This window comes from Zalophus californianus, chromosome 9 (assembly GCF_009762305.2).
Source record: "Zalophus californianus isolate mZalCal1 chromosome 9, mZalCal1.pri.v2, whole genome shotgun sequence".
In the NCBI taxonomy this organism is placed as follows: Eukaryota; Metazoa; Chordata; class Mammalia; order Carnivora; family Otariidae; genus Zalophus; species Zalophus californianus.
Window position 1 is genome coordinate 33,670,748 of NC_045603.1, and position 25,012 is coordinate 33,695,759.

The 25,012-nt window shown below is 37.9% G+C and overlaps 1 pseudogene; it reads left to right on the forward strand.

Moving 5' to 3' along the window:
* The first annotated feature begins 11,207 nt into the window (after nucleotides 1-11,207).
* On the forward strand, nucleotides 11,208-24,797 carry LOC113922405 (annotated as a pseudogene).
* Nucleotides 24,798-25,012: the final 215 nt, after the last annotated feature.

Here is a 25,012-nt window from a genome sequence, read left to right on the forward strand (position 1 = left end):
TCTTGACTTGGTCTATTCAATAGCCTCCACATTTTTCTTTAAAAAACAAAAACAAAACAAAACCCAAAAAACTCCCAGGTCAGCTACCGCTAAATTGATTTTATTTTTTTAAGATTTATTTTATTTATTTTAGAGAGAGAGAGAGCACACAAGTGAGGGAAGGAGCAGAGAGAGAGAATCTCAAGCAGACTCCCCACTGGGCATGGAGCCCCATCCAGGGCTTGATACCACATGTTCCTGAGATCATGGCCTGAGCTGAAATCAAGAGTGAGATGCTTTACCAACTGAGGCACGCAGGCACCCCTGATTTTCTTAAAGTACAGTTCTGATCATGTCATTTTCCACTCAAAAGTCCAAGAGACTCTCTATTGCTTGTAGACTCTTGCTGTAACAGAAACAGCATGAGCTTTAAGTCAAGCAAAACTAGTCTAAATCTCTGCCCCACTACTTAACAACAGTGTATCTTTGATCAAACTATTACATATTGTGGGCTTCAGTTTCCTCATGTATAAGCCAAGCATACTGATACTGTAAATAATGATGGCATATTAAATAAGGTAATTTATGACACAACCTGTAAACCACCCAACACTATGTCAGGCATACTTCAGGCACTCGGTAAACTTTAATTAGCTTACTGACAATCTAACAATTCAGTTACATTGTTTTCTCTCTTTTTTCAAGATTCATTATCCTGACATTAAAAGCCCTTTCGAATTTATAGATAGAATACAAATATTACTGAACGAGTTAAAAACAGATTAAAAAATGGATGAGTGTTTATTTTTCTAATTATGGGAAAGAGCTTAGTAGACATAAAAACAAATGGAGGAACAAGAGCAACAAAGGAATGGTTTGGAGTACATGGAATTTTTATGAAAGCTCTGTATAAAAAATGCCAAAAATGAAGTGAAAGATTTTAAAAACATAGCAATAATATATGTACTACATGTAGGAGACAAAAGTTAATGACCTTTCTGAACAAAAGGTTAGTATAAATTAATAAGAAGATACAAATACCACAATAGTAAAATTCACAAAAAAACATGAATTGGTAATTCACAATGTAAGATATGATCGACAGATACTAAGAATGTGTAGCTTCAGTAATAACTGAAGTGATGAAAATTAAAATGCTGTGTTAGCAAGACACTAATTATTTAGTTATTCTATTCCTCCACGATCTTTCTCACTGTAACCTCCACCCATGTCCCTAATACAACTTCTGAGTTGCAAAGACAAATCCTTATCTCAAGTATCTCCTCTCTATTAACTGAAGACATTTATTATTTTGTTCCTATAGACTTACTACCTAAGAACGGTCACTTTCTTCAGTGACTACTTGCATTACTTCATTTGAAGTTCATTTAGCATTTCAGCATTCAGAAATGCTACAAACTTCCAGAAACTGTCTGACTAAAACACCCAGGTTTAAAAATCAATACCTTTAGTATAATGTGAGCAGAGTAGGGCAGACATATATTTAAATCTGTGGTTCTCTATTGGGGACACTTTTGTCCCCCAGGCAACATTTGGCTACATCAGGAGATATTTTTGATTGTCACTACTAAGGGGATTTGCTACTAGCACCTAGGGATAGAGACCAGGGATGCTGGTAAACACCTTGCCATGTATAGGCAAGCCTCCTCCCTCCACCAACGAAGAATTGTCTAGTCCAAATAGCAATAGTGCCACTGTTGAGAACCCTGATTTAAATGACAATTTAAGTGATTTTATTTCCACAGGAAAGAAACACATTTTTGTTTTTTTAATTCTTAGTAAATTTTTCTCAGGGAGAAGGTCTGTGTAGTTATGAATATCATCAGGCCTTGAGAAAGATTATTATCTGACTAGCTAAACAGCCATTAAGAAATTTCCCACTGAAAGTTCTGACTTCTGCTGTGATTTCCTGGTGTAAATGTTACTTTCTTCATGAATACATTTGCATCCAGTTAGAGAAATATTTCATTTGCCTCATGATCTTGCCTATGGCATTATTTTATATTTGTATTTCCAGAATGATATGCAGACTTTAAAAGGAAATTTGGTTTCACATCTAAGGGATCAACAAAGCAACAATTTGTACTGAAAAAGATGTGAATGGCAGAGTTCTTGCCAAACATTCTTATAAAATTATTCTACCTGAAAGTTACCATAATTATTTAACTGTGAGGAAAGATTTAATGTAAGGTGAGTAAAAATACACACATATACACCTTTGAGTACAATCTACACAAAGAATCAGAGTCACAGTATTAATTTAAAATATCATAAATACCATTTCCTGGGCTTTGGGCAAGAACTCATAAGAATATGGAAAAATAAATGTATGCATTGTTTAAAAAACAAAAACCTGAGACCAAAATAAAACCTTACTTTAAACCAATGGTCTTCTTGCCAAACTTGCAATGTAAAAAATCCCCTGTTGTCTTGATTCTAAAGGAACGAACACACTCACAGGAACAGTGCCTGTGGGCAGCAGGAAAACAGGGGGTCAGGGAAGCAAAACCAGAAGTGGAGTAGTGGTGCCCTTGCTTCTTTTCCCTGATAATAGTGAATGGTTTAACAGCACTAGCTAACCATATGGCAAAGTGATAATCAAATGGAAAGATACCAACCAGCAACAATGAATTCCAAGAAACTTGTGATAAAATATGTACTACCTGAGGGTGTCTGGGAGCTCAGTCAGTTAAGCATCCGACTCTTGATCTCAACTCAGGTCTTGATCTCAGGGTCGTGAGTTCAAGCCCCGTGTTGGGCTCAAAGCTAGGCATGGGGCCTACACAAAAAATAAAATAAATAAAATAAAATAGAAGTGAACTAACTGCGTTCTATCAGGAAGAGAAGGAAGATTTGATGGTGGATCAGCTGGAGTTCCAATAGTGATGGTGTCAATTATTAGCTACATTAGGACTTACCTTCAAGTCCAGCAGAGAAGCAAAGTAACCTGAAAGATACTTGGGAAAACAGGTTGTTAGAGGAAAAAGAGAAGTTTGACTACTTTGATTCTCTCCTCAAATGTTCTAGGCAGTGGTGAAATGTAAAACTCTATTTCATCCAGGGGTGCCTGGGTGGCTCAGATGGTTAAGCGTCTGCCTTCAGCTCAGGTCATGATCTCAGGGTCCTGGGATCGAGTCCCACATCGGGCTCCCTGCTCCTTGGGAGCCTGCTTCTCCTTCTGCCCCTCTCTCTCTCTCTCTCTCTCTGTCTCTCATGAATAAATAAATAAAATCTTTAAAAAAAAACTCTATTTCATCCAAAAAGCATAGTTAGAAAAGGATAAATAGCCAAATTATACGCACAGTGACAGATTCTTCTGAATGTGTACAATATTAAGTATGTGGTCTGAGATATCAAAAAATCTTCAGAAGCTGAGAAGAGTAAATGCTAGTAACTGGATAGAAAGTAAATCAAATAATCACTGACTCTCTAAATAAAATTTCAAAACCATCTTCTCTGAAATGTTGAGCTATTAAACTGATGATGATTTGACTGACAAGCATCCAGTGTAGTTCTATGTGGACACCATTGGAGTCACAATTGAGAGAAATTTAGCAAGTATATTTTTTCTTTTTTAAAGATTTTATTTATTTATTTGAGAGAAAGAGAGAGAGCTAGAGAGAGAGCATGAGCAGGAGGAAGGCCTAAACTATATTGGCAGCTATTGTACTCTTCAATGCCAGGCATCCATAGGGTGGCCAGTGTCTCTGATAGAGGGGGTGAGGAGGGGCAGAGGGAGAGGGAGAGAAAGTCTTAAGCAGATCCCATCCTGAGCGCAGAGCCCAACGTGGGGCTCAATCTCATGACCCCAAGATCATGACATGAATGAAAACCAAGAGTCAGACACTTAACCAACTGTGCCATCCAGGCACCCCTAGAATTTTATTCTTACTGAGTGGAAACACCAATGGAAGAATTTCGACAGAGGATCTAACTATGTTTTAAAAGGATAACTCTAATTTCTCTGTGGAAAACAGACTAGAGTGGCAAAAATATAGATACAATCAGGAAACTTGCAAAATCCAGGGGGGATCAGGGTGGAAGTGGGAAAGCCATAACAAGCAGTGAATTTGTGGCTATATTTTGAGACAAATGAGATATTCTGTGGGATATGTGATAAAGAGATCAGATAAAGAATGATGTAGTTTCCATATACTGAAATGGACCACTACGGGGAGAATAGGTTGACATTGGGCATTTTGGGAGCTGGGGTGGAGGGGGCATGTTGTCTGTGAGGGAGGGGGAGTGGGAACAGGATTCAGGATGGAAAATACAGGAACTCAGTTTTGAACCTGTTACAGTTGACATGCTTATTAGACACTCAAATGCAGATGTAGAATAAGCAGTTAGATGCATATGTTTGCAACTTAGGGAAGAGGTAGGGGCAATTGCACTACTAGGTATTTATCCAAAGGATACAAACATAGTGATTTCAAGAGGCACCTGCACTCCAATGTTTATTGCAGCATTGTTCACAATAGCCAAACTATGGAAAGAGCCCAGATGTCCATCGACTGATGAATGGACAAAGATGTGATATACATACATATATATGTGTGTGTGTGTGTGTGTGTGTATATATATATATATATACACGCATATATACACATACATATACACACAATGGAATACTATTCAGCCATCAAAAAGAAGGAAGTCGTACCATTTGCAACGGCATGGATGGAACTAAGGGTATTATGCTAAGTGAAATAAGTCAGTCAGAGAAAGACAAATATTACATGATTTCACTCATATGGGGAATTTAAGAAACAAAACAGATGAACATAGGCGAAGGGAGGGAAAAATCAAATAAGATGAAATCAGTGAGGGAGACAAACCATTAGAGACTCTTAATTACAGGAAGCAAACTGAGAGTTGCTGGAGTGGAAGCAGGTGGGGGAATGGGGTAAGTGGGTGATGGACATTAAGGCGGGCACTTGATGGAATGAGCACTGGGTGTTTTATGTAACTGATGAACCACTAAACTCTACCTCTGAAACTAATAATACACTATATGGTAAATAATTGATTTTAAATTTTAAAAAAGGAAAAAAGAATGGGAGTAATGTATTTATTTTTTGAAATAAAACATATTTGTAAGTTGATGGAAGACACCAAGTAGAGAAAGAAAAACTGATATGCAAGGGACTGGTTTTAGTGATTCACCATGGCACTTAAGCCTAGTAAAAGGAATTGAGGACGTGAGAATGGATGGGACTCCTTCTACACCTATCAGTACAGAATATCAATTAAGGGCAAGACTACGGGAGCCAGATCACCGGGTTTGGAATTCCAGTTCTGCCACTTTTTAGCAATGTGACTTAGACAATGTATTCTCTTCTCTATGTCTCATTTTCCTCACTTCTCAAATGATGATAATAATTAAACCATCTTCAGAAAACTAGTATGAGAACCAAACGAGTTATGTTTGTAAAAGTCTTCGAACAGCAAGTGTTTTTCATGATTGTTAACTGCCTACATACATATACATATATTACATACATAAATAAACACAAACATAAATAAATTCCTACTGAGATTGCACTTATCTGAACTCCTTTTGTTCCTTTAGTCGAAATCATACCACTGACCGTTTGCTAACCATCTCCCACACAACACTTCTGTAACAAGAATGTAAATTAGACTCTTGAACTACGAAGCAATAGTTAGAATGCAGGCCTGGTACTGACCTACTACTACATATTCAATTTTTTTTTTTTTTTAAGATTTTATTTTTATTCATTTGAGACACAGAGATACAGAGAGAGAGAGAGAGCATGAGCAGGGAGAGAGGCAGAGGGAGAAGCAGGCTCCCGCTGAGCCAGGAGCCCGACGTGGGGCTCGATCCCAGGACCCTGGGATCATGACCTGAGCCGAAGGCAGACGCTTAACCATCTGAGCCACCCAGGCGCCCCTACATATTCAATTTTATCATAACTCGAACTCCTCAGCTATAAAAAGAGAGTAAAAGTAAAGTGATATCCTAGTAGTTTTGAATAATATATGAATAAGGCCTATAAAGCATTTTGCTCAGCACATGTAACCTGGTATACACTCAATTAAGGATGGCTATTAATATCATTATGTTACCCTTAGTTTCTGGCACCTTGGTCGCTATGGATATACTGCGGGAAAGAGAGTGAAATCCATTGAGATTAAACCTCTCTTTTGCCAGCCTCTCACATTCTTCTTATCTGAAAGATAAAACTTCAAAAACATGATATTCACCGGAGAATGAAAGGATGTGGGTCATAATAACAGCAACAGATTTTTAAGTCCAAAAATGATCATTATCAATGATGGATCCTGTAAGGTTTCTGGAAAGTAGATGGGCGTGCAGTCAAAAACATTTATTGGTAACAAAACTGTATTAAACGTTTGGCAATTTTTGCATGTTTGTATGTGGTAGTTTGTATTTATTGAAGCCAAACACCTATAAATGACTCAAAAATTTGAGGGAAAAAAATGAGTCAATTAACAAATGTATGTAGGCGGAAAGGAGGAAATATAAAGGAAAATAAATGCAATGGACTGAATGGTTATCCTGAATCTTCATATGTTGAAATCCTAAGCTCCACTGTGATGGTATTAGGAGGCAGGAGGTGATTAGGTCATGAGGGTGAGCCTTCACGAATGGTATTGCTACCCTTACAAAAGAGACCCCAGAGAGCTCCCTTTTCCCTCTTGCAATGTTAGTACAAAGAGAAGGCTACTTACGACCTGAAAGCAAGCTTTTCCCAGACACTGACTCTGTTGCCTTCTTGATCTTGGACCTCCTAGCCTCCAGAACTGTGAGAAATCAATGCTTGTTTAGCATACCCAGTCTATGATATTTTGTTATATGGACTAAGACAATAAGATACTTACAGACAGTAAGATACCAAGTCGCAGAAAAATAAGTCATCAACAAAGGGCCACTCAACTACATTTATACAAATAAATACTGCGGGACTCTGAGTCATCATAGCCAAAAATACATGGACCAATTGGGCAATATCCTCAAAATATACTAATTGTGTAGTCTGTATGCTTCCATGCTGCGATCCATGTTGGATTCCACACTTCCATGTTGGGATTTCCTTAATTTGACTGCTTCTAGATTACTAGTTTGGAGGAGAAATCCCGAGTTGGCAAGGCTATAGGCAATTAGGAAGTAAAAATGAACTCTCTTAGGTAAAAAGGAAACAGAATTGGAATTTTTACCTAGATGCCATCTGAAAAACATTTTCAAGGAGTTTTCAGACCTGTTTTTTTTTTTTTTTTTTTTTTAATGCATGACACTAAGCTTCAACTTGGGAGACACTAGAAAGAGAATTTGGAATGAGAAATATAGGCAGTGTCTTTTGTTTATTGAATAGAGATAATAAGTCAAAAACCATCCTGCAGTGATTTACCGCAGTAAACACCATGTGGGAGAATTTCCACAATGGAGATGTTATAGTTTAACATAATTAAAAACCATTTGCTCAAAGTAGTAAACAAAATTTAAAAAAAGATAGTAACTTGAGGTGGAATTGTTATAAATTGCAGTTGAATTTGATCTGATAGAGGATAATGAACATCTGCATCAGACAAACTCGGATTTTAGCTGAGCGATGGCAGGCATCTTAGAAACAGTCTTAGAAACTTCATTTTGTGCATCAATAAAATAATTCAAACAATATTTGCCTTAAAGTGTTGTAAAGATTATAAATCACTATAAATGGGTCTAGCATAATATTTGGCACGTAGGAGGCTCTATGGATATTTGTTGTTTTTGTGGAGCAATATTTTAACACAAATCATAGGTAACAGGGGAATCTAAAGTGGGAGTCAGCTATCTCCTACAAGGAAAATTAAATTGGGGCAATATTATTTTACTTTAAGCTCCTAGTGGGTACAGCCTGGTTGTAGGACCCAGGTATAATGAAGTGGATGCCCTGTCCTATATTTGAATTTTGGAAGAGTAAAGTCACTTTTAGAGATATCTGCAAACCACAGTGGTTTTCAGCTGGGTCCTTTTATAAAGTCTGGAGTCATTTTTGATGCCAAGGCTCAAGAAGTGATACCAACGATTAATGGACAATGGCCAGAGATGCCACTAAGCATCATACCCTTTACCAGAAAGCCATGCAAATCAAAGTTTGGTCCAAAATGTCAATCACAGGAGGCCGAACAGCCCTGGAGCGGTAACAGCAGAGGGGAAAATGCAGATTCACAGCAGCAGGTGCGGGGAGGAGGCAGGGAAGGTCTAGCTGGCTGACTGGGCTGCCATGTCCTGAAAAGGTGGCTTCTGTGACAGCCTTTGGCATCTTGACCATGCCTGGACTCCTGCAACTCCTGCTTGATTTCAGCATCCAGTTTCTTTAATTTTGTAAACTACACAACACTCTCTTCTCTCTTCCAATAAATTCCTTAATGCTTAAGTTAACTAATTTCCAAGTTAGCCATCAATTAGCCATCTAATTAGTAGAGATCATCTCTCAGTCACATTTATTAGTAGTAGAATTATCATTATCATCATCTTGAGTAATATAATTAGTAATAATTAAATTAATTATGAGGGATGATCTAAGCTACTTTTTAATGGTATCAATAGCTACCATTTATTAAGTACTTATAATTGGCTAAAGAGTGTATGCATGATATTCAATTTATTCTCTAAAGGCACTTTGTGAAAAAAGCATTAATGTCTCTATTTAAGAAATAATAACCCTGAGGCAACCCAAAGTCATCCAGCTAATAAGTATCAGTCCCAAGTTTCAAGCTCAGATCTTTTCAATTCTAAAGACATTTTTTTCATTTAACCATTATTATATATATTAACATACACACACACACACACAGATTATAGATTATACATCCAGAGCCCAAATTACTGCCTCTTTTCCTCATCTCTAACTTCCATCCTACTTCTCACTCTACTCTGGATTTCAATCCTTAACATTTCATCACACTCTCTTGGCAAATCACCAGTGGCTTTGGCATTCTAGGTGTCAAATCCGGCCAATTTGACTACTTCCTCCTTCCCAAAATTCCATCATCCCTCTATTGTCCGGATTTCTCTTATAGTTTGGTCTCCTTCTCAATCTACCCTTTCTCAGTTTAATTAGCAGCTGTTCTAACTCAGTCCAGCTCTTGAAATTTGTTGTTTACATGTTCATCATTTTTGTCTCTTCTTTTCTCACACACACACACACACACACACACACACACTCTCTCTCTCTCTCTCTCTAGATAATCTCATCTGTACTCTATGTCATTTCATGATGGCTTACAAATTTAATTTATATCGGTATTCATTATTTAATCAAGAGCAATACGGAAATAATTTAAATATACCAGTTAAATATACCAACCTTCAGATACCCATCTGGCTACTTATCAGATAATTTAAAGAATTCCATCAACTTTAGAAACAAAATTATCTGAAATACTTAGTGTAGGGCACTGCCATATCAAGTGAAACCATAGCATTCGTTGTCCAAAGCGGGGCTCAGAGTTTGTTCTAAATGTTCTATGCAACTCCAGCTTAGAATAGCACAATATGAGATCATTCAAATTAAATCATCCCAGGCTCCGGTTCACAGGTCGAGAGAATAGCTTTATTTCTTTGCCTATATTCTTTTTCCTGCCTTGAGACAAAAATTGATTATTATTGCTGAGGGATAGAAAGCCAGAAAGCCCATATAAGTTGTTAGAGAATCCTGTTTTATTGTGATAATAGCTACACAGTAAGAACTATACACCGAGAACAAGTAAACCTGTAGAGAACTAGGTATTCTTTCTATTTGCTGGTCTGCAGCAGTTTCTCTGGGACTGGGTCACAGTAGGTTAGAAAAGTTCTCTCACCCACCATACCCCATACTATGATTACCAATAGTTACTCCATGATAAAGAAGAGTTAGACTTCTAAAGTAACAGTTCAATTTCACATGACCTAACATGCTTAAGTATATATATAACCATTTTCCTAAAGAAAAGCTGGGTAGTGCCAGCATGGGTAGGCCAGAAGGGGGATCTTGTCTCAACCACACAGTGTTCTAGGAATTGATTTTGAGCCTAGGTCGACAATCCCTATTTTTCCACCCTTTCAATGAATCCCCCTTCATGAGTACCTGCTGGCCATATTTGCAAGCTGACCTCTGTCAAGTCTTCTAATTTCATCAAATATATTTTAATAATATTGAACCTCAAAAGGAAAAGGGTCAAGCTCTATAATGCTTTGCTTTGAATAAAGGGGACCAGCTCAAATTAATTCCTATATGCCTACTACCAGAAACAGATATGGCTGGCAATTTTTAAGTCAGTTTATTTCACTTGGCAGTTGAACATAACATAAAACATCCTTTCATAGAAAATAGTTCTGCTTAGGGTTTAATAAATGATAGTGAATAGAATTATGATCCTTGATTGACATCTTCCTATAAGCTCTGGTTTTATAAAAGAGGCCTGTGAACAATATACTTAAAAATAAATTCTATCTTCATAAATATTTAAATTCATTTCCACCAAATTACTAAAAATAGTTTGAAATATGTTATTTTACATTGATTTCATCTGGATTCTGAGACTATTTACGGATAAAAGGAGAACGACATTTGAGTTTAATACCTAGGATGCCACATGTTGTGAAAAGATGTCGTGTTGTAACATTTATAGTTTTATACTTTATCTGAATACAAATTGGGCATTCAAGATTCACCTGGCATCATGAGATACAGGGCCAAACATAATCAAAGTATAATATTTTCTACATGTTCACTATTAGAATTATAAGTGTACCATCTTTTCCCCCTCTTATATGGAATTATACAAAATACATTTTATCAAAATTCTCATATTTGGGGGCATAAACCCATAGCACTGCTACAAGTGCTGAGTTCATCTGTGTGTGAACTCACATTTTTTTATGTATTACAATTATATGTCAGTATATCTGATGCCTAATATACTTACAGTTTCATAGATCATACTATTTGGACCTTGTTTTTGACACACTTCCCTTTTGATGGTTGGCTTTGGAGTAGTCACAGGCATTTTTTTGGATCTGGACAAAGGGAAATTGAGTTGAACTGATAGTTAATTTGGTTCAGTAGTATACTATTATTTGATTTATAGTTTCTTTTGTGTATAATTAAGTTATTGCTAGCTACAGTTAGAATGGCCTCCAGAAAGACTTCCATCACTTACCATATTGACTCACAAAAGTGCATGCCAGGGGTAACATGGCAATACGAGTGTGCCCGATGTCTCCTACCTTTATGTGGGTAGTGGAGAAGAAGCAGGTTTGAAATATAAAGAACCAGATTCAGAACTAGTCTGCAGAAAATTCTTCTAGTCATTCTATGTGCAAAATATTAAGCAGTAGATTTTAGTTGTTTCAAAGCCTTCCCAAAACAGAAGTCCTCTTGTTCCTAATATATTCACTTCAGCAGCAAATACAATTATATGTGCATCCTATTTGTTGAAGGGAATTGTGCCAACTGGGGCTTCTCAGAATTCCTGTTTGTAGGGTAGATGCAGACTCATAGCAGCACTACAAATCCTGACTACATCGGGAAGCCTCAAGTTTTATGTATAGGGAATATCTAACACATTTTGTCTAGAAGTTTCAGATAAAATGATGTGTAAAACCGATACCAGTGCAGTAAAGAGCCTGAAGAAACAAGTGTTCTGGTGATAACACTCCTACACATTTGTCAATAATTCAAAATACGTAACATAAGAGTAATTTGTTTTCATGATTGAGTAGCTCAGTGCAACACAAGATAGTCTAAGTATGCACTTTTAAGTGCTCTGGGGCGGGCCCTAATTTCAGATTAATTTTTTACATTTTTTTCAGAATTAATCATTTTGCTGAAATTGAAGTATAACAAAGAGGAAGTATTCAAATGGAAAGCCAGACACTGAAAAAAAATAAAAATAAAAAAGACCAGCAGAGTTTCAAAATGTTAAAACTATTTTATTACAACATAGTGGAATTAAAAACATCTGATGATCAAAATTGCAAATAATTTTTTCTAAATTCTCAATCTATAAAAAAAATTTAACTAGAGGAAAGACTAAATTATCTTTATATTGACACTATAGAAAATGATGTTTCAAAGTTGTGGTTATATGAGAGATAATAAAAGAATGTGCTAGGAAAAATTTATTTAAAGTATATGTAGATGAATATTCTATAATATTATGTAATAATATACAATATTAATAAAAATATTATATTATTTTTCTATTTAAATTATTGTAACGTTTTTTACATGTTCATAAATTAATGTAGCCTCCTGAGAAAATAAGAATTATTATTAATCAAATTTATATCCTTACCCTAGACAACAAAAGCAAGGTAAATGATCTGTTTATTATGTCACAATTAAAAGAGGAAAAATTCAGGTAGTGGCCTACGTGTCATATTTTCCATCCAGATCTCATTACTTTTTCTCTGTCAATCATATTCTTCATAGATTTTGAATAATACTGTCTAAAAGGTATAGTTGAATAATTCCAGTATAGTTTTCAGAAATGATTTGCTTGATTCTCACATTACAAATGATACATATTTATAATGGGCAGAATCATGGCCTGACTCCTGTTTTCCAATTGCTTAATCCAAGATCATTGGCAGAATTCTTTACCCATATCTTTGCTTTATCCCTTTACCTGGTCCATTGGAAGATCCCATTAAGTTTGCCTTCAAAGTATATTCAGAATCCACCCACTTCTCACCACCCCAGTGCTATCTTCCTGGTCTAATCCACCATCATCCCTCAGTGGCTTATTCCAACTTATTTCACCTAATTGGTGAGCCTCCTTCCACCCTTGTTTTTCCTTGTCTTTCCTTCCTCCTATAAGTCAGTATAACAGCCAGAGCAATTCTGTTAAAAGTAAATCAGATCATGCCACTCCTGGGTCAAATGATTCCAGTGCTTTTCCCTCTTATTGTGAATAAAAACCCAAGTCTTGCCATGATTTATTTACAAGGCCCTCTGTGACCTAGACCCTGCAACTCCCAGATATCTCTGATCTCATCTTCTGCTACTCTCATTTCCTTTACTCTTCTATAGTCATGTTGCCATCCCAGGAAACACCACTGTCTTGCACAGATATTTCCTTTGCTAGAAATTCTCTTTCCTGTATACTTACTTGGCTCCTTTACTTCCGTCAGGACTTTGATCCCAGACCCACTTTCTCAGCGAGGTCTTTTTTAGTAACATCGACATTTTCAGTTCTCAGATACCTCTAACACCTTCCTTGTTTTATTATTCCCTACAGTATTTATCAGTATTAAATGTAGTAGAAATTGTACTTATTACTATTGTCTGTTTTCTTTACACTCCCACCTGGAATGTGAACTTCATAACAGCAGGAAATTTCATTGTTTGTTTGTAAAAATATCAGCAGTATTCACAAAATTGTCCTGCACAGGGTACCTCTATGGTAAATATTTAATTCCTTATTATCTAAAGTGAGTTTCTCTGAGTGATTTTTAAAAGTGGCCTGGCTATATGACTTGTGTTGTATCTTCTCAACTTGTATTCTAAATTGTATTACCTTTTAATTCTTTTTTTTGGCCATTTTTTAAAATTTTATTATGTTATGTTAATCACCATACATTACATCATTAGTTTTTGATGTAGTGCTCCATGATTCATTGTTTGCGTATAACACCCAGTGCTCCATTCAGTACATGCCCTCTTTAATACCCATCACCAGGCTAACCCATCCCCTGACCCCCTCCCTCTAGAACCCTCAGTTTGTTTCTCAGAGTCCATAGTCTCTCATGGTTTGTCTCCCCCTCTGATTGCCTCCCCTACATTTTTCCCTTCTTGCTATCTTCTTCTTCTTCTCCTTCTCCTTCTCCTTCTTCTTCTTCTTTTTAACATATAATGCAATATTGGTTTGAGGTACAGGTCTGTGATTCAACAGTCTTACACAATTCACAGCGCTCACCATAGCACATACCCTCCCCAATGTCTATCACCCAGACACCCCATCCCTCCCATCCCCCACCACTCCAGCAACCCTCAGTTTGTTTCCTGAGATTAAGAATTCCACATATCAGTGAGATCATATGATACATGTCTTTCTCTGATTGACTTATTTCGCTCAGCATAATACCCTCTAGTTCCATCAGTGTCATTGCAAATGGCAGGATTTCATTCATTTTGATGGCTGCATATATTCCATTGTATATATATACCACCTCTTCTTTATCCATTCATCTGTCAATGGACATCTTGGCTCTTTCCACAGTTTAGCTATTGTGGACATTGCTATTATAAAGATCAGGGTGGACATACCACTTCGGATCCCTACATTTGTATCTTTGGGGTAAATACCCAGTACTGCAATTGCTGGGTAGTAGGGTAGCCTATTTTCAACTTTTTGAGGAACCTCCATACTGTTTTCCAGAGTGGCTGCACCAGCTTGTATTCCCACCAACAGTGTAGGAGTGTTCCCCTTTCTCCACATCCCCGCCAACATCTGTCATTTCCTGACTTGTTAATTTTAGCCATTTTGACTGGTGTGAGGTGGTATTTCATTGAGGTTTTGATTTGGATTTCCCTGATGCCAAGTGATGTTGAGCACTTTTTCATGTGTCTGTTGGCCATTTGGATGTCTTTGGAAAAATGTCTATTCATGTCAACTGCCCATTTCTTGATTGGATTATTTGTTCTTTGGGTGTTGAGTTTGATAAGTTTTTTTTATAAATTTTGGATACTAGCCCTTTATCTGATATGTCATTTGCAAATATCTTCTCCTTTACTGTCGGTTGTCTTTTGGTTTTGTTGACTGTTTCTTTTGCTGTGCAAAAGCTTTTCATCTTGATGAAGTCCCAAGAGTTCATTTTTGCCCTTCCTTCCCTTGCCTTTGGCAATGTTTCTAGGAAGAAGTTCTGTGGCTGAGGTCGAAGAGGTTGCTGCCTGTGTTCTCCTTTAGGATTTTGATGGACTCCTGTCTCACATTTAGGTCTTTCAACCATTTTGAATTTATTTTTGTGTGTGGTGTAAGGAAGTGGTCCAGTTTCATTCTTCCGCATGTGGCTGTCCAATTTTCCCAACACCAATTGTTGAAGAGACTGTCTTTTGTCCATTGGACATTCTTTCCTGCTTTGTTGAAGATTAGTTGACCATAGAGTTGAGGGCCCATTTCTGGCTGGGCTCTCTATTCTGTTCCATTGATCTATGTGTCTGTTTCTGTGCCACTACCATACTGTCTTGATGATGACAGCTTTGTAATAGAGCTTGAAGTCTGGAATGGTGATGCCACCAGCTTTGCTTTTCTTTTTCAACATTCCTCTGGCTATTCGGGGTCTTTTCTGGTTCCATACAAATTTTAGGATTATTTGTTCTATTTCTTTGAAAAAAGTGGATGGTATTTTGATAGGGATTGCGTTAAATGTGTAGATTTCTCTAGGTAGCATTGACGTCTTCACAATATTTGTTCTTCCAATCCAAGCATGGAATGTTTTTCCATTTCTTTGTGAATTCCTCAATTTCTTTCATGAGTATTTTATGGTTTTCTGAGGACAGATTCTTTGTCTCTTTGGTTAGATTTATTCCTAGGTATCTTATGGTTTTGGGTGCAATTGTAAATGGGATTGACTTCTTAATTTCTCTTTCTTCTGTCTTGTTTTTGGTGTATAGGAATGCCACTGTTTTTTATGCATTGATTTTAAAACACAACTGTTCAAATTCTCTGGGATGCAGCAAAGGCAGTCCTAAGAGGAAAGTGTATAGCAATACAAGCCTTTCTCAAGAAATAAGAAAGGTCTCAAATACATAACCTAATCCTACACCTAAAGGAGCTGGAGAAAGAACAGCAAATAAAGCCTAAACCCAGCAGGAGAAGAGAAATAATAAAGATCAGAGCAGAAATCAATGAAATAGAAACCAAAAGAACAGTAAAACAGATCAATGAAACTAGGAGCTGGTTCTTTGAAAGAATTAACAAGATTGATAAACCCCTGGCCAGACTTATCAAAAAGAAAAATGACCCAAATAAATAAAATCATGAATGAAAGAGGAGAGATCACAACCAACACCAAAGAAATACAAACAATTATAAGAACATATTACGAGCAACTCTATGCCAGCAAATTAGATAACCTGGAAGAAATGGATGCATTCCTAGAGCTGTATCAACTACCAAAACTGAACCAGGAAGAAATAGAAAACCTGGACAGACCCAGAACCATGAAGGAAATTGAAGCAGTCATCAAAAATCTCCCAAGAAACAAAAGCCCAGGGCCAGATGGCTTCCCAGGGGAATTCTATCAAACATTTAAAGAAGAATTAATACCTATTCTTCTGAAACTGTTCTAAAAAATAGAAATGGAAGGAAAACTTCCAAACTCATTTGATGAGGCCAACATTACCTTGATCCCAAAGCCAGACAAAGACCCCATCAAAAAGGAGATTTACAGACCAATATCCTTGATGAACATGGATGCAAAATTCTCACCAAAATACTAGCCAATAGGATCCAACAGTACATTAAAAGGATTATTCACCATGACCAAGTGGGATTTATTCCTGGGCTACAAGGTTGGGTCAACATCCACAAATCAATCAGCAGCCTCAGCTGCCGACAGAGCGGCGCCGGCAGAATATCCAGAAGATGAACAAGGAGATGGAGAAGATTGCAGAGTAGGAGTGAAACCAGCGGGAAGGTGTGCTGGAGCCCAACCTGGTGCGGAACTTCCTGGACGACCCCCGGAGACGTAGCCGGCCCCTGGAGGAGCCGGAGAGGGCATGGGTGCAACTGGGGGGGAGGGGCGGGACTTCGAGTGGGTGCGCTGCGGCCTGGAGCAGGAGCAGCAGGGCCGCCGGCCGGCCTGGGTGGCGCTGATGACATGATGCTGTCCATGACGGGCCGCGAGCGGTCAGAGTATCTGCACTGGAAGCAGGAGAGGGAGAAGATCGACCAGGAGTGGCTGCAGAGACACCGCAAGCCCACCAGCCAGTGGCGGCAGGAGTGGGATGCTGAGAAGAGTGACAGCATGTTCAAGGATGGCCCAGCTGCTGCCCTTGAACCATCCCACCGCTATGATGACCAGGCCTGGACTTGGCCCCCCAAGCCCCCCACTTTCAGGGAGTTCCTGTCCCAGCACAAAGCTGAGGTCAGCCGCAGGAGGAGGAAGAGTAGTCGACCCCAGACCAAGGCGGCCCCTCCTGCCTACAGTGACCATGATAACCGCTGGGAGAGGAAGGACGCAGTGCCCCCAGCCCCAGAGACCCCACAGCCCGCCCCACCTGAGGAGACGCCCACGCAGCCGCCGGAGACCCCAGCTCCTCCGGCCCACCGGCCCCCTGAGGATGAGGGGAGGAGGACGTGGGGGGGGAGGACCTGAGGGAAGAGGACGAGGGGGAGGATGAGGAGTGGGAAGACATGAGTGAGGAGGAGGAAGAGGAGGTCGAGGAAGAAGAGGCTGATGAGGAGGAACAAGAACCAGCCCAAGGCCATGAATTCCAAGAGGCTGAGCCCACCGGAAGCCCTCCCCGAAGCCGCACCGGAAGTCCCAACGGAGGTGACCAGCCAGCCCCTGCCTCCCTTGAGAGTGGGCCCAGCCTTCCAAGAACCCAGCAAGCTTAAGAGGAAGGGTCTGAGGCAGCTCCAGAGGCGGGTACTGAGGGCCAGGAGACCGCGGAGATCACCGACTTACAGAGGGTGCGTTTCTGCAAGGTGGTGGCGGCCGGTCCGCCACCGGTCCGCCACCGACTGTGGCCTCCGCTCTCTGCACTAACCCCCTGCCACCTTGCTCCTCTGTCCTCTGCTTCCGTCACACTCCAGCCAGGAGAGGATTAAATGTAAGGGGGGCGGAGCCAGGGACAGTGAAACCGGGTGGGGCCAGGGCAATAGTCCAGTCTCCCGCTTCCAGGGCGCCGTGGCACCGGGAGGGCTGAGACGCCCCCGAGTTACCCACCTAATGGAAGCAATGGGGGCTAGGTGCCGGTCCCCAGGCCTAGATTGCTGCCTCCTGGAGTTTAAATCTGGGCCCTGGCAGGTAGCCGGTGACTCTTCCACAGGACTCGGAATTACTCGGCCACTGGCCCCCTCTCTTATTAAACACAGTGCTTCCGCTAAAAAACAAAAAAACAAAAAAACAAAAAAACGGGGACGCAGGAAAAGCATTTGACAAAGTACAGCATCGTTTCTTGATCAAAACTCTTCAGAGTATAGGGATAGAGGGTACATACCTCAATATCATAAAAGCCATCTATGAAAAATCGACAGCAAATATCATCCTCAATGGGGAAAAACTGAGAGCTTCCCCCTAAGGTCAGAAACACGGCAGGGATGTCCACTATCACCACTGCTATTCAACTAGTATTAGAAGTCCTAGCCACAGCAATCAGACAACAAAAAGAAATAAAAGGCGTCCAAATTGGCAAAGAAGAAGTCAAACGCTCACTGTTTGCAGATGATATGATACTTTATGTGGAAAACCCAAAAGACTCCACCCCAAAACTGCTAGAACTCATACAGGAATTTAGTAAAGTGGCAGGATATAATTATCTTTTAATTACCTTTCTGCTGTGTCTGGTCTTAGCTTCCTCCTTCTCTGCAGAATTACTATAGCAACCCTCAGATTGTCTCCCTGCTTCCTAGTTTGTTACTGTTCACAATATGCTCTTTTCCAGATGCAAACCAGGTCAGATCCATCCCTACTAAATATGCTACAGTGGTTTTAATTGGATGTGCTCACTGTAAGGTCACTAGCTTCCCTTCCATCCAAGGAAGAATATTGGACAGATGTAAATGAGAATAATGTATGACAGTATGGGATGAACTGAAATTCACATAGAGTTACTGAAAAGGCAATTATTTATAAATTTGATACTGTCATTTTTGCTAGTATAAAACATTTATGACATCATAACTCATGGCAAATTACAAATGTGTAGAGAAAATGACATGGAGAACTGGGGTTTTAATATATTAAAGGAAAACTTTCTGTTGCTTCTCTTATAAAGTTAAATAAATTGAAACATTTCTGTTTTCCATCCATGATGTTTTGACCAGTTGTGAGAGTTAGGGGTGTAACCCATGGTCTTGGATCAACTTAAAAGTAATTAACTTTTTGAAATAACTTTAATCTTCATTTCATTTGAACTAGCAAAGCAACACAGGTGATTCATATACTCGACTGATTATGTGGTTTATACCTAATCCTTTTTAAATTCCTCAAACTGACATTTTAATGTATGGGAATGCTACATAATCTTTTAATTTTATGTGGTAAAAATTCCAAAGCCAGAGCCTAAGCTATGTCTATTTTGAATATTTAGGTGTATCTAGGTAGGTTATAAGTAGCCATGGGTAGTTTCTTGGCAGGGATTTTATTTGTCCGTGAACATTATGAGCTCAGTAAAAAATGGAAAGAATGCGTGCTTTGGGACTTGAATGAAAGATAGTGCAAAGATCTTGATAGTGCAAGATGCCTACTTTGCAGATAAAGTCCAGAGTAGGAAAGGTTATTTTTCTCGTGTCAGTATAGAGAATACAGCATAAGGGAGGAACCTCTGCATTACTGTGGATTAGAAGGGGAAAATAAAGTGATAAAGACAAGAGAGCAGGCCTTGGGCAACAGTTGTCTTTCGAAAAAACTCTCCTTTATTCCAGAAAAAAACCTCTCCACTTTTTGGTGGGAATAGCTTTTCCTCCACTCCATTCTGAGGTAGTGTTGGGAAATTTTCATCATGGAAACCGAATCCATTATCCACAGGGATGGACATAGATTTAGGTCAGGGCAGTCAGCATATTTCCCCCAAGGATTTTTGTAATTAAAGAAAAAGGGGCAATTAGTCTCTGATGGTGAAATGAATGAGATTCCAGAGTTGCCAGGTCCAAGCCTCCAATATCCTAAGGCTTTGATAGGATAAAGCCAACCCACAGAGGAACCAAAAAAGAAAAAAGAAGAAAAGTAAAAGAGAGAGGAGGAAATGTGAGAAAGAGAAAAACTGGGCTATGGTGGAATTAGGGTTCCCTAATTGCTTTAGTGTTAGCACAGTCTCTGGCTTTTTTGTTGTTCTGGGTTTCTGAAGCAAGCTGGTGATCTTTCCTTTTTTTTTCTGAACTGATTTTAATTGAGTTTCTGATGCTTTTACCAATAGAATTACAAATAAAACAAGGTCTAGCTAACTTGATTATGTATGGACATAGAGAGAAGAAGAGAAAGGAACACAAATCAAAATAGATGAGGAGAACTCATAATAAGCAGAATTTCAGTATACAGGTCTTTAGATTTGTTGCCATATAGTTTCGATGACACAAATTTATTTTCCTCTTTGTTTCATTATCAATGCCTTGATTAAATTTTCAGACTTCAAGAACCCTGAGTACATATTCTTTCTGGGTCCTTAGAGGCATAGTATTGGTAATTACTACTAAGAATAACAGCTCTAGGTAAAACTTCTTTTACGTATGGAGGTAGAATGTGAAGAGAATTTCACCAGCTGGGGCAAGTGTGAGATGAAAGGAAGAATCTCCAAGGCTGGTGGGAATCCTTTTATTTTATTTTTTTATTTTTTTTAAGATTTATTTATTTTATTTAAGAGAGAGAGAGAGAGTATGTGAGCAGGGAGAGGGACAGAGGGAGAGAGGATCCCAAGCAGATGCCCTGCTGAGTGCAGAGTCTGATGCAGGGCTTGATCCCATGACCCTGAGATCATGACCTGATCCAAAACCAAGAGTCAGACCCTCAACCAACTGAGCCACGCAGGTGCCTCAGGGAATTCTTGATTTAGGAATATAAGAACAGAATTGTGAGGTAGATCTCTTGGGAGCAGAAATAGTAGGAAAGGTCAAAGGAACCTTGGACCTGAAATGGTTAAACAAATATTGATATCAGTATTGTAGCAAAAACAAGATCATAGACTTGGTTTAAGATTTTATATAATAAATTTGGCTTATCCAGCTTACAATAGAATGGAGGTTCTTGTATGACAAATGCAGCTAAAAGTTAGGTGATAATAAAGGGTAAGTCTGTAACTGGAATGTCCTGTGGGTCACCATTAGGCTTATAGCAGCAGCACATGGTTTAGTGAATATTCGTCTCTACTCATTTCTTTGCAGTCACGACGAATTATAATCAATTGGGAAAATAGTGACAATTCTAGTGATTCCGATTTGGGTTCCAGAATTCTCATGAATTTCAATATGGCCTTTTGAGAGATTGTCTCATATTCTTGCAGGGATGACTGGTGAGGGAAAATGATGAGAAGTGAAGAGCCCAGGCTCAGGAGGCAGTCTACCTTAGAATCTTGGCTCAGCTACTCACTAGTGGTATGATTTTGGGAAATTTACATAAACTTTCTGTGACTCAGTTTTCTAATCTGCAAAATAGGAATGATAACATTACTCCTTAGAGGTTATTTTGATGATTAGGTAAAGCAACACAGAGAGTTCTTGGAGCTAGGTCTGTAACATATAGTAAGTTCAAGCTATTTTTGACAATAAAATACTCAGATGAACTTAATGGCCAGATCCCAACAGTGTTAAGTCTACATGAATGTTCTGTATCACGTCCAAGACACACAGTAACAATTAGAGTTGGACACAGATAACATGTTAATTGAAATTTATTGGTGAGAAAACACCAGGAATAATGGTGATATGCAAAATTGGAAAGATTGAGTGCAAGATAATCCCAAGTGGTTAAAACTACAGGGGACAAAATCTGAATAGGTGAAATTTAGAATAGAAATAAAGCCGGAAGGTAAAGTAAAGTAAAACAACAAATCATACATATATATATATATATGGCCATATATATATATATATATATATATATATATATATATATATATATGGCTTTACAAGACTAATATCAGAAAGGTGCAACAAAATAAGAGTAATATAGGAAAGACTTAAAGGGTTTTGGTCAACTACAAATACAGTGTGTCAATGACATATTAAAGATGCCAACAAAACTACCTAATTAGCATGGATACAGTGTCCAGAAATGCAGGCAAGAGTTTTGCTTTACTCTGTACTTATAAGACCACATCTAGAATAATACACAGTTCTTTAAGAAGGAATATATTTGGAAACCATAACATACAAGAGATTCCCATAAAAGTTAATGAAGTTTAGCTTTATATGAAAGAGATTTCAGAGTAAAATATTTGCCTAACCTAAAGAATTCTAAATGAAATAAACATTAGGCTTTTCTTATGTAACTCTAGAGAACATATTTTATACATGCTTGATGAAGGAGACTCAGAGGAAACTATTTACAAACTCACTGTGTCACTTCCTGCATTCTCCAATTCCACCCAGTTTCTAAACATGTCTTGTTTAAGTCAGAAACTGTACTGAGAATTTCTGCTTGAATGCTGAATGCATTCTGGGATAGTGAGCCTAGCATTTTTCTATTAAGTGTCTGGAATGCTTGCGATGAGCTCTGAGCAATTTCATACCCTCCTAGTAGTTTTGCAGGGCACCTAGCATCTATTCTCTCTTTTGAATTACTTTTGAATTACCCCTTCCACAGTCCCAATTCACTGTGCTTTGTATGCGGTTGACTCAATGACATACTCTGGGTATGGGCATCGTGACTGGCTTAAGGATAATTATGTGCCCTAATTTTGTCCAATGACACTTACAGGATATTTAAACTGTAGTAAAAGATACTTGGGTTTCTCCCTTTCCATCCTAACTGTACTTGACTCTGAGAAGTTATTGTCTTTGTATTAAATCTTTGACAGAAGCCAACATGAAAGAGAACAGAATTAAGACATTTTTAGAGTAGGTCCTAGTAATAGAATTTGAAGCCCTGGTACTGGTATAACCTTAGACATTTAACTTGAGTGGGCCAATAAATTCCCCTTTTTATTTATTTTTAAATTTGTTTAATAGTGTTGTATGGTGACAGGTGGTAGCTACACTTGTGAATATAGCATAACATATAAGCTTGTCAAATCACTATCTTGTACATGTGAAACTAATGTAACATTGTGTGTCAACTATACTAAAATAAAAATAATTAAATAATAAGAAAAGAAAAAGAAGTAGGTCATCTGTAAATTTAACACCTTTACTTTTCAAATTTCTATTTTAGCGGCTATCAGGAAAATATGATTTTTGAATTTCTCAGTAGATTTCTTTCACAAGAAGAAATAGGAAAACAATACAGTAGCCCTATATCTGTTAAAAAATAAGTTGACACATAAAAACTTTTTCACAAAGAAAATTTCAAGGTCATATCCTATTCCTGGTAACATTATTAAACATTTATGGAAGCATAGGAGAAGGGATATTTTCCAAATATCAGCACAAACTTGATAATGAATTCATACTTGATAATGATAAAGAATTCATATCAAAGTCTTGATAATGGGAGCATAAAATGGTGCAACTACTTTGGAAAAGAGTTGTCTAGTTTCTTGAAAAGTTAAAAAAATTCCTAACAATTCTACGAATTTACACACAAAAAATGGAATCTTACATTCATAAAAGGACTTGTATAAGAATGCTCATAGCATCTTCCCTCCAGAGGGGGAGACAAACCATGAGAGACTATGGACTCTGGGAAACAATCTGAGGATTTCAGAGGGGAACAGGAAGGGGTGATGGGTATTGAGGGCACGTGTTATAATGAGCACTGGGTGTTACATGCAAACAATGAATCATGGAACACTACAACAAAAACTAATGATGAACTGTACGGTGACTAACATAACATAATAAAAATTTAAAGAAAAAGAATGCTCATAGCATTATTATTCATAATAAATTTAAAAACCCTGAAAACCTTCCAAATACTTATCAACTGGAAATGGATAAATTGCAATATATTCATACAATGGAACACAACTGAGCATTAAAGATGTTTGAACTGCTGATACATGCAACAATATGAATAAATAACACCAACATAATTTTGAATAAAAGAAGCCAGACAGAAAGGGTACATACTCTTTAATTGCATGTATATACAGTTCAAGAACAAGCAAGATGTTTCTCTGGTGAAATAAATCATGATTGACTCAGCAGTGGGAGCAGGGAGATCTGACTGGAAATTAGCAAGAAGGAACGTTCTGTATCTTAACTGGGTGTTGACTACATGGGTGTATACATTAGTTAAAACTCATTACAAATAAAATATGTGCTTATTACTGTTTTTGAAGTTACACCTTAATAAAACAGTTGAAATTAAAGGAAAAATATTTTCTTTAATACAACTTCTTGAATCAGCCCATATTCAATGCATATCTTTAGACATACATGTGATTTGCTTTATTGCCTGTCAATTATGAATGTCATTCCTTTCAGCAACATCAGTTTCCCAAGGCCTAACACCTCCCAATTCCAACTTTTCACTATTTCTAACTGGACATCTGTTGAGGTTTCAGCATGTTCCAACAATATTTCTGTCCAAGTCGTGGAAGTAAAGACCCATTAGTAATAATTAAAAGTATAGAAACTCACTTGCAATATGATGAGTTCCCCATCACACTGGGTATTCAAATAGGTTCAGATAGTCATTATATTTAGTAGATGCTTGGTAATACCTATTACATTGTATTACATTGCCTGTTACTGTCCTAGAAATTTAGCTGTATGGCTTCAGTAAATTGAGATTTAGTAACTTACAGCTGCATTTTTCTAGTTAGTTTTTTTCTCTCTCTAACATTTCTTAGGTGCAACAATGACTATACTACATAGACAAATGGAAGGAAACCAGAGGACGGGGTTTGCATCCTGGCCACTTTCATGATCAGCAGTTCCTTCCAATAAACCAATTTGTTGGTAATTGTTATCACTTTTTGAGACAAGACAAATGAATCAATCTTGGTATATTTTTTTTTGATCACATACTGACATGACCTATGATTTAAAGTTTTTTTTTGTATAAAATGTAAACTGGTCATATTAGGTTATATTTTATTAAGGATAACCACCTTTTGATGAAATATATCAGAATATTTTCATTTATAAATGCAATATAGTTAAATAAACACAAAATTGTCAAAATTTACAACAAAATGTTGTCTCCCTCTGTTAATTTATTTTGTATTTCTTT